At 42.7% G+C, this 11799-nt stretch overlaps 1 long non-coding RNA gene across 1 annotated transcript; it reads left to right on the plus strand.

Annotated features, from left to right (window-relative positions):
* The first annotated feature begins 7945 nt into the window (after positions 1–7945).
* Positions 7946–9736, plus strand: LOC135508728 (uncharacterized). Its single transcript, XR_010450848.1, has 3 exons — positions 7946–8058; positions 8668–8880; positions 9176–9736. It is a non-coding gene; the product is annotated as an uncharacterized LOC135508728 (long non-coding RNA).
* The last annotated feature ends 2063 nt before the right edge of the window (positions 9737–11799 follow it).

An 11799-nucleotide genomic window follows, 5' to 3' on the forward strand; every position in this document is an offset into this window, starting at 1 on the left:
TTTCCCTTTATCATTATGGGGTATTCTATGATTTAATCCATTTTTGAATAAGGCTGTAACAAAATGTGGGAAAAAGGGAAGGGGTCTGAATACTTTCCGAACTGTATATAGAGTGTGACTTTCTTTCTTTTTATGCAAATGCAGACTACCTGTTCTTTAGATATATACGTGAATGAGACCAAGTTTACCATGGCCAAGTTTTCAGGTCCATTTCTGGCGAGGTGTTATTGGCGATCCACCTGGAGCGTGCACTCTTTGTTGGAGAAAGCTGGAGTCAGTGCAGTTCCAGGTAGCCTAGATATTAAAGATATTCTCCAGTACTATATTCCCCAGTACTCTATACTCTTTAGCCAGGAGTTCTGAAAGTAGCGCTCACGAGACAAAAGTGGTCCCTGTAAATTGTATACCATGTCACATATGTGTCGATATGTGCACCACATCATTACTTTCTCTCTGCACTGAACCCTTTGGCCCACCCTGCAATCTCATTGGATAACGTGGGACAGGCCTCTTGCTAGCTTTCACTCAAATGGCAAGATGCTGAACCTCATTGGCTAAACCTCGAATTGCTAGGGGGCCCACATGGTCAAAGCTTGCAGTACTCAAAATGGCATGCACAGCTTCCATAAAACAGTTACTTTCACACATCATTATGCTTGGTGGAACAGTAAGACACATAGTCCAGCTCTACAACACAACACAAAAGACATGTCATGACTATTCAATTATCACAATGATTTTCTTTTTAATTCTAAGAGAAGCTGTGATGATAAACTACAAACATGAACGTTCCATAGCGTTCTAAAAACACTCATCCGTGCTGTAAGTTTTATAACAATTCAAGAGTCTCCCCATAGGTGGCAGAAGAACAGAGGAGAGTATTTTCCTCACCCATAAAGTAACATGCATTAGGATGGAAAAAAAATTCTAGGAGGATTTTTACATTAAATGAGCTTCATATTATAAGACTGGAATCAAATTGGATTCAACTCAGTCATTCAACACCACCTCTGATGGCAAAATGTTCTTACTTTACTTAAACCCTCGGCTCCTACGACAGGAGCATAGGCAATTGACGAATGTCCTCCATCTTACTCGGTTATGGGCATACCAGTTGAGACCGCTCTCAGTCATTTCTGCCTGGACGTCGCCCCTGTTTCTTTTCCCCTGGCAAAATTGTGGCAAAATAAAGTTATTATTAACTGGCCTATATATAATCATGATGAACTGTAAAGAGCAGGGTTTTTTTTTAACCTAAAATGAGGTGTCAAGTCCGTCCGTCCGTCCGTCTGTGTGTGTGTGCGCGCGCTCTGATATATGAATAGTGCTGTGAATGGGATGTAACATACATAATGTAGCTTCTACTGGCAATGATGTGAAGCATAGCATAGATAAGGCATACTTTCATACAGCAGCTCACCTTTATGCTCAATGGAAGTGCTCCTCTGGGTACAGAGTAGTCCTCTCAAGTGGTCTAAGTCAAGCATGAGCACCAGGGGCGCAATTCAAACAATGAAATGATGACACAATGCCAAGCATGTCATCCTATTATTTTCCCTATTCATTCCCAGAACTACACTTATGTTCCCACTAGGGGTTGGAACCGGATCAGTGAACAGATAATGCTGTTCATTGACTACAGCTCAGTGTTCAACACCATAGTGCCCACGAAGCTCATCACTAAGCTAAGGACCCTGGGACTAAACGCCTCCCTCTGCAACTGGATCCTGGAATTCCTGACGGGTCACCCCCAGGTGGTAAGGGTAGGTAACAACACATCTGCCAAGCTGATCCTCAACACTGGGGCCCATTAGGGGTGTGTACTTAGTCCCCTACTGTACTCCCTGTTCACCCACGACTGCGTGGACAAACATGACTCCAACACCATCATTCAGTTTGCTGATGACAACAGTGGTAGGCCTGATCACCGACAACGATGAGACAGCCTATAGGGAGGTGGTCAGAGAACTGGTAGTGCGGTGCCAGGACAACAACCTCTCCCTCAGTGTGAGCGAGACAAAGGAGCTGATCGTGGACTACAGGAAAGGCGGGCCAAATAGGCCCCCATTAACATCGATGGGGCTGTAGTGGAGTGGGTCAAGAGTTTCAAATTCCTTGGTGTTCACATCACCAACGAACTATCATGGTCCAAATATCCCAAGACAGTCGTGAAGTGGGGACTGAAAAGATTTGGCATGGGTCCCCAGATCCTCAAAAAGTGGCCAGTTGTATCTTCCTGGCCAGTTTTATCACCGCCTGGTATGGCAACTGCTCAGCATCTGACCGTAAGGCGCTACAAATCAAATCAAATGTATTTATATAGCCCTTCTTACATTAGCTGATATCTCAAAGTGCTGTGCAGAAACCCAACCTTAAACCCCAGACAGCAAGCAATGCAGGTGTAGAAGCACGGTGGCTGGAAAAAACTCCTGAGAAAGGCCAAAACCTAGGAAGAAACCTAGAGAGGAACCAGGCTATGAAGGGTGGCCAGTCCTCTTCTGGCTGTGCCGGGTGGAGATTATAGCAGAACATGGCCAAGATGTTCAAATGTTCATAAATGACCAGCATGGTCAAATAATAATAATCACAGCAACAAGTCAGCACCTCAGGAGTAAATGTCAGTTGGCTTTTCATAGCCGATCATTAAGAGTATCTCTACTGCTCCTGCTGTCTCTAGAGAGTTGAAAACAGCAGGTCTGGGACAGGTAGCATGTCCAGTGAACAGGTCATGGTTCCATAGCTGCAGACAGAACAGTTGAAACTGGAGCAGCAGCACGGCCAGGTGGACTGGGGACAGCAAGGAGTCATCATGCCAGGTAGTCCTGAGGCATGGTCCTAGGACTCATGTCCTCCGAGAGAGAGAAAGAAAGAAAGAGAGAAAGAGAGAGAGTAGTGCGTACGGCCCAGTACATTACTGGGGCCAAGCTTCCTGCCATCCAGGACCTATGTAATAGGCGGTGTCAGAGGAAAGCCCATAAAATAGTCAGAGACTCCAGTCACCCAAGTAATAGAATGTTTTCTCTGTTACCGGAGCACCAAGTGGTACCGGAGCAGCAAGTCTAGGACCAAAAGGCTCCTTTACAGCTTCTACCTCCAAGCCATAAGACTGCTGAACAATTAATCAAATAGTGACTGGACTATTTATATTACCCCCCACCACACCTCCATTTGTTTTGTACACTGCTAACTACATGTACAAATTACCTCAACTAACCTGTACCCCCGCACACTGACTCGGTACCGGTACCCCTGTGTATAACCTCATTATTGTTATGTTACTGTGTTTCTTTATATTTTTTGCTTAAGTTTATTTGGTAAATATTTTCTTAACTCTTCTTGAACTGCACTGTGGGTTAAGGGCTTGTAAGTAAGCTTTCATGGTAAGGTCTACACTTGTTGTATTCGGGGCATGTGATAAATAAAGTTTGATTTGATTTTAAAAGGGAATGAAAGTGATCTATACTGTTGGGAACCGATTAATAAGATTATTTTACGTACCGGGCATTTTTTTCTGCAGTCTCACAAGAAAACACAACAAAGCGCCTATACAAACCCTCCCTCTGTCAATCAGGAACTTCTTCCAGTGTCTACTGACATTACAAGCATGATTCAGAAGATAGGGAGAGAGATTTTTTATTAGAGAAGAATGAATTTACTTTTTCTATGTTAGTTAGGGATGCAATATTTATCACTTTTAATTCATGTTTTTAATTCTGGTGCCACTCTGCACACACAAGCTTGTTGGCTCGCTTCTCTAGTCCAACGTTAAGCCGATTCTGGCGTGACGTTTTGATAACCGTGTAAATCTCTATCGGACAAAGTACTTACCCCCCCCAAAATGATATGCTAATTATCTGCATACAGAACTACAAATTCCTGTCTCAAGCTTCACGTCCCTCACCAGGGCCATGATGATCTGAAGGATCAACTTGCTTAAATTGAGAATTCTGTGAACTGTCTCGGGCAAGTTAAAAAACACGGACGAAACCTGTTGTCTAGCCATTTAAATGCATGGGAAATTCATGGATTTTTATAAACCAACAGTCTAGCTTGTTAGTTAACTAGCTAGCTAACTTAGATGGTGAAGCTAGGTGTTCTTGATAATGTTTGTTTGTGTCTGTGTGTGAGGGGTAGGTGGGTAGTCTATTTCAAGTAACTACTTGACTTGTAGCTACCCAAGCTAGCTGTATTATTTTGGTCTGGATTGTTGAGAGGTTTCATAGATGGACTGATTAGCATCCTTTCTTGAGTCAACAGTGTGCTTACTGTACTGCAAGAAGACATGAATCAGTTCGTTGTTACCCTCTGAACAGCATATCATTAGTATAGCTAGTAAGCAAGGTTACATAACCTTATTTAGTCCTACCTGCTATGGTGGGTTTTACACATTAATTGGTAATCACACATTTGTTTTTAAGATAGAATGACTGTCATGTTATTGATGCTGTATTTACATACACCTTGTCTATTCCAGAACCAGTGTGTGAGTCTTATCAGATATTCATTTCAATGGTATTGATTCCACGGGTACCTGTTGAAGGAATTCTAAATTCCTCTGTTTTATTTCCCAATCAAAATTAAACACTCTGTCAATGCATTTAAGGGTTTGTAAGACCCTTAATTTATAAGAATGGACAGAGCCCCAGTCTTAAAGGTCAGGTAACAGCGTTTAATTCAAGAGAGTACTGCCTTCATACACATTTTACCACAGGTTATAAACTGAAAATGACGTCAGAACATTTAGAAAATGCTGTCTCTTCTTGACACTGGTAGAGAGGTCCTATAGTTCTCTAGCCTTCCCTCCTCGCCTAAAGCCAAGGTCAGTCCGTGTAGATAAGCATTCTAGACAGTCCGTCCCTGCCATATGGAGATAGTTCATTCATTTGTATCAAGGCATTGTTCTAAACTCCTGACTACATTATATACAATTGGGAAGGGGAGCAAGAGAGACAATTCATACATGTACAGTACATAATAGCATTTGGACTAGTCAGACCTACTCATTCAAACATGAACATCCCACACCTACTCATTCAAGAGTTGTAGTAACCAAAAAAAGTGTTAAAAGGGAAGAAGAGAGGAAGAACAGCTGTGAAAACAACAGCTGGGAAATGAGTCGGAATCACAGTAGCATTTGGATGCATTTTAATAATGTAGACAATGTTAGAGCACAGTGTAGAATTTGCCAAAACAAAATCTCATATAAAGCCGGTTCTACATACAACCTACACCGGCATATGCGAACTGTGCACCCAACTGTGAAGCTAGCTGTAGCAGAGCTTCGAGAAACTAGCGGTGATAGTGATAGTGGTGGAGCCAGCACCTCCACACATGGTCAACTTAGTCAAGTAGGCCTACTCCACGACCCACAGCAACGCAGTCTTCTATGGACCAGTTTATGCCAAAGTCTATGCCTGTAGCAAAACAAGGCCAAATTGATATTGCATTGGCTTAAATGATTGCCACCGATTTCCAGCCATTTTCAATCGTGGAGGACAGAGGTTTTAGAAATTATAGCATTAGTCTAATCCAATGTACACAATTCCAAGCAGGAAAACCCTTTCAAAATCACATATTCCACAACTGTATGAGAGCACACAGGCTTCAGCGCGGGAAATAGTCCGAAAAGCTCCTGCAGTTTGCCTTACCACTGACTGCTGGACATCAAGGGTAACCACTTCTTACATGTCGGTTACATGTCACTTCATAGATTTTTCGAGGTCTTGCTGTCTTCTGGACTGCTTTGAGTTCAGCAACAGACACACCTCAGAGAACTTGGCAGAGGAACTGTTGAGAGTGGCCAGAGAATGGCAAGGAGATGGAAAAGTGGTCAGTTGTAACATAACCAAAGCCATGAAAATGTTTAAATGGACCCATCATCCATGTCTTGCCCACACAATCAACCTGATTGTAAGAGATGCTCTGAAGGTGATGAAGCCCACTGTGGACAAAGTGAAAACAGCTGTGGAATACTTCCACAGGAGCACAGTAGGTTCTGAAAAATGAAAGTCTACACAATGCCAGATGGGGATGCCTGAGCTGAGGCCTAAACAAGACTGCACTACAAGGTGGAATTCAACATGTAATATGTTGAAGCGGTTTCTTGAGTCAAAGGATGCCATCATCTCTCCCCTGGCCATTGTCCATGCACCTGTTGATGCTCTGACCCAAGAGGAATGGGAGGTGGTGGAGGAGGTGTGCAGAGTCCTGGAACCCTTTGAGCAGGTCACTGTGGAGAGAAGTACAGTAAGCAGTTATTACTACATCATTATTTAATCCAGTATTATATATGTAGATGAGCAGTAGATGATAATGTAGTATCAGTAGACAAAACATGAACCTGAACTAATAAGTTACTGTTCTCTCTTTTCAGCTATGTGACAGCCTCAAAAATGATACTCCTGTGTAAGGGTCTGCAGCGAATCACAGCCAGCCGCCAGAGAGAAGCAAATGTAAGCACAGGACACCCTATGTTCATCAATGGACAGAAAGTTCCACAGAATGGAATATAATCATGTGATGCCAGAGTGATTGATGAGGCTCTCCAAAGAATAACCTCAGCAGCAGGAAGGGACAGCCCCAGTAGTCAGTTGGCTCAGGTACCAGGGCAACAGGAAGAAGAGGGAGGGACAGCCCCAGCAGTCAGTTGGCTCAGGTACCAGGGCAACAGGAAGAAGAGGGATCAGATGGAGCAGAAGCACCAGCAGTAGTGCCACAAACTTCTGCTGTTTGGATGCTGTTTGACGAGAGAGCAACTGGGGATGCAGCACGAAGGAATCCCTCAGCAGATGCTATAATGGAGGTCCGATCCTATTTGGAGGAGCCCCACCCTGGAGAGCAGCTCTCCTTTGATCCCCTACCTAGGAAAATCACCTGTTGTTTGGGTATTGTTATGTATATATGCCCTCCTATTGTTGAATTGTTTAAAAAATAAAAAAGATTGTTTCAAACACCCCTGCAGAGACACACACACACACACCTGCAGAGACACACACGCACTTGCAGAGACACACACGCACGCACACACGCACAATACCCCCCGGACATTCCTGCTTCATAGACAGCCCTAAGGTCAATAAAATAGGGGGTGTGGGGCCATCCTCTTTGAAATGTTCAAACACATACCCCTCAGTTCAACGAGGTCCCTACACATCAATCATCATGACAACTTCAAAGGAATAGATGCACTATATGCATAAATTAACACACACTCTAACACATGACAACAGGATGTCCTGACAGGATGCCCCAATATTGGCATAACCACATGATAACTTCCTGCCAGGATGTCCTGACCGGATGCCCATATTAGGGCATGCACACGTCATCCGGACCTAGGGTCATAAATCAAACGTTTGACGTGCGCCGTCTACTTTATTCTCTCTTCTGTGTTTGACCCCTATGTTTTATGGGTATTATGATATGTCCATGGTGGGGCTATATAGTTTGCCCGCTCCATAACAAGCTCCCTAGCAAGCTCTCTATCCTCAGTGCATGATAGGTGAAGTAATTTAATGTTGAGCTAAATGTAAAAAAAATATGATTACAGAGGTTTAAAAAGGAACAGAAAGGAACGATATAAACCAGTACTTTTGGGGTTCGACCTGGTTCAGAACTTTATTTTGCTGGTCGGAACGTATAAAAAAATGGTTCTATTCAGAAAGAAATTATTTGAAAATAATTTTGGTTCCAACCACTGGTTCTCACCCCTCTGCTTCTAAATTTACACATAGGGACAAAAGCCTTCTTAATAATTAAGAGCTTGTTTGTTGTTTTCTGAAACGTGAGACCTCCTCTTTGCTGTTTTCCGTGTGTGTAGTGGAGGTTCATAGGGAGCAGTGAGCTCAGTCGGTGATGTCAGAAGTGGGCAGGTCTGTTTTGTATTGGCTGTAATGTAATTGTCCGTACCCTATTCAGCTTCACTGTCTCAGAAGCTATACGAAGGTGGCATGTCTGCACAGTGGATCAAAGTTACCCTCCCACCTGAACCACAGCACTTTGAACAGATAGAGCGATGAAGAGACTGCTCTATCTCAGTCCATGGCAACTGTAGTGCCTGTGAGTATTTCTGTGTTTGGGTAATAAGAATGGTTTTGGGAAAATGTGGGGAATTGATGGATGTTCCTCAACAGAACTGGATCAGCAGAAGAGTTTTGATGAAATTATGGTTATTAGTTAATGGAGAAATGTGATTACAAGGTGGAGGTAGATGGCGGTAGATGGATGGATCCAGTGATAGATGGAGCCTGTGAGTGTGTGCTGGGCTTGGGTTTCTGATGGAGAGGGTGATTAAGAGGCCAGCGACGGCTCGTATGCAAATTAATTGGGTGTGATCTGATAGTGTTAATGTTCTGTATTTATATCTCTGGTTCACGTGGCCTGTTGTTTCTGAAGTGTTTACTGAAATTCTGGGTAGAGACATAACATTTAGCACTGTGCGAGTACGATGAAATTGTTAAAGCAATGTTCATTGTTAGAAACTAAAATGAACAAAACTTAATAAATAATGCAGTTTTTTTTATTTTTGAAAACAGTAGTTTTCATTGACAAGGGTCCTAATTTGTTATTTTTTGGCACTAAATCAGACATATAGACTTGACATTCTGTGTTGTTTCAGAATACTAGACTACTAAAGACTTTATCGTTCTCTCTAAATGTATCCTCCAGTTTGCGTCCTGTTATGGAAACAGCACTCTCCATCAGCCTCTCCAACTCTTTGGGAAGGGCCATAAGTGTGGCTACATGTTCCTCATCGCCTACCGTAGCCCTCGTAATGTCCCCCGCCCGCATTTGGCATGCAATGCCCCTATATTGACTCTGTCAGATCTGCAGAATGCTGCGTGTGATGCGTTTTGAGGCTGCTGCTGCAGCCAACAACAGGTGAGGCCAAATCCCCATGCTGCACTGCCCTGCAAGATCACTCTAGATGCATTGTGTCATGTCTCTAGATGGATTGTTGTCAGTCTTATTTCTCTTCAAGCCCTGTGTGTGTAGGTAGAATATATATAATCTAGCACTGTCAAAATGTGTTATATTGGGGAAAAGGGATATGGTCTGAAATTGTCAATTAAATACATTTTAAAAATCCCGTTCTGAATATTTTAGAGAATGTAAATTAATACTTCAATATACTGTATATAATCACTGAATGATAGTCAATCTCTTTGGGTTTCAGGAAGCAAGCATCTTCTCCTCCACCACCTAGCTCTCCGGCCAAGTCAAACATGAGATGTCTGCCTTAATGCTTTCGCCACAGACGTAATACTAGTAACATAAAGAGTTTTTCGATGATAATGGATCCCAAGAGCCCACCCCTACCCTTCCAACAATCCTTACCCAGCCGATGGGAGTGAGTTCCCTTCACGTTTCCACACAAACCCTTACAGAGAAGCACAGACTCCATGTCCCCATGCTTCGTTTGTTGGGGGTAGGGAGGGCACTCCTGAGACAAAGAAAACATGTATTTTGTGTACCAGTGACTGACAGACTCAGCTTCAACCACACCGATTTATTTTGTCTTGTGCGTAATTTCAAAAGGTGAGACTCTGCTCACTGCAAAGGTCAGTCAGTAATTAAACCTGTGGAATGTTTCCAGGGGTCAGGAAAGGAGACCAAACTGTTTTGGGGGTTTGGGTGTTGGGTTGTTTTCTTTTTTAGGTGTTTAATTCTGGGTGTACATTGCTAAACGGAAAGTGTAATTGACTGACATTGGCACTGTGAAAACCTGTATTGGATTTCTACTGTGGTTTCTTTATGAAAGTTTTGACTATTTCAATCAACTTAACTCCTCGTCTGTCATATTGGGCTGATGTAATATTACGTGTTTGTTTGTTGTGTAAATGTAATCAAATAGATTACTGTCCATTGAAGTGTAGACTGAGTTACATTGTGGTAACAAAGACAGACCCAGTAGTTACAATGGAACACACATAGTACTTAGCACTTGCATACCTGTTTGTGGCAGACATAATTTCAAGCATTTGCCAGTTAATTCCAAATGGAGATACGTAATCAAAACATTACAGTAATTACTGGCTTGGAGCAAGTTCTACTTACTTAGTTCTTGTCTGTCTCCTTCCACCCCATGCCACATCTTTTGGTATCTGCTGCTAGCTCCCGTCTCCGGGTATTTCGTGGATGCCCTGTTTTCCATTTTCCTTAAGGGTTCCAGCATAGAGCAGGAGGGAAGGAACAAACATAATGATGGAAAAAAACATGATGAATTGTTATGCAGTTGAGGTTCCATTGTTTAATTGAGTAAATGATTCCAAAAGACTCATATGAATGATCCTCTTTCATATAGAGTCAGACAAATTAAAGGCAGAGAGACACAAAGAAAGGGGAAGAATAGGTAACAAAAAAAAACACTGGACACTAAAAACAACACTGGACACAAGAGACCTAAAATAAGCCCTCCCATCAATTCCAAAAGATTCATATGGTTGTTAAATGACATGGAAAATCTCATTCACACCCCTGTAAACACCGACTCCTGTTCTCCTGCTTGCCTAAAGCCATGCAGACCTGACCACAGCTGACCGGACATGGGCGCCTGCTGATCTGTCAAGGCCCCTGTTAAAACTTTGATTGGGAGAGATGTTTTCTGAACATGAGGAGCAGAGGAGTCTGGTTGTAGGACAGGAAGCTCGCTCTCAGGTTTCCTCTTAATAAGGAGAAAGTTGATATTTCAGCCACGCTACCCTGAATTACTCACACGCATTTACAAAAACAAGATGTGATGCAGCTGCACACTCAAAATAAAAAATAAAAGGCCTGATGGTGGCCTCAATAGTGTCTGTTTGGCTCCTGGGCTTCAGCACCATTTACAGTACTTATTTACAATTGGCCGGTTCCTTGGGTGGAGACATACTAATGGCCAATGGATCCCCTATATGGTACATGTCAATGTAGTTCATTACATAAACAAGCCTACCTGGGGGTGAGAGAGACAACTCACTGGAAAAGGTTCCAGGTTGATTTATGTACCCTGAACGTGATATCAGATCGTACTGTACTGGACACAACACACCTTTTCCGTCTCACCAAATGTTTACTCCTGTATTCTGATATCAAGGTCAAACAGTTAAGGAGCCAATTCGTGTGTACAGGTACAATTTCAACACAAGGTGTACTGGTGGTGTCTATAACTCTTACCAAGATTACACGACGATACCATTAGCCCACATGCATAAAGTTTGCCTTATCACTGCAGACGTGCGAAAGAATCAGGGACTCTGATAACTTCCACAAGTGATGTTTAATCAGGTCAATCAGGTGAATTATATATACCGGTCAAATTTTATTTTTTGAAAAAGTATTTTGTTAGATGGGTACCACTTTACAGTCAGTTACTACTTATAAAGGGTATAAAATGGGTTTGTTAAGGAGTTAACTCATAGGTTCAAATTGTGTACTGGTTGTTTTGGTGCTTGTGATACATCTGCCTTGTGCAAATATGTGATAAACCAATGTGTGCCATTGCTGAGCGCCAATAGGTGGACATTTTAGCAGAAGGGAGTGGAGAAGCTGTGTCAGTTCCTGAGGTGATCAGAGAGCAACACCTTACCAGAGATACTGTATATAATGATGAGAGGGTCTTGTCTCTGCACAAACAACGGGAATCGTTGTCCCAAAGGTGGGTGGTCTTCTTATAGCTCTATTCCCGCGTGGAGATTTTGACAGGAGTGAACCCTCTCACTTCACCTTTTCCTCTGACTGTACGACACTATGTCACCTGACATCCCAGTAATTCCATCCACAAGGAATGAATTGTTGCTCCTGTGCAACAGGCTGTACTCA

This window comes from Oncorhynchus masou, chromosome 22, assembly GCF_036934945.1.
Source record: "Oncorhynchus masou masou isolate Uvic2021 chromosome 22, UVic_Omas_1.1, whole genome shotgun sequence".
Taxonomy (NCBI): Eukaryota; Metazoa; Chordata; class Actinopteri; order Salmoniformes; family Salmonidae; genus Oncorhynchus; species Oncorhynchus masou.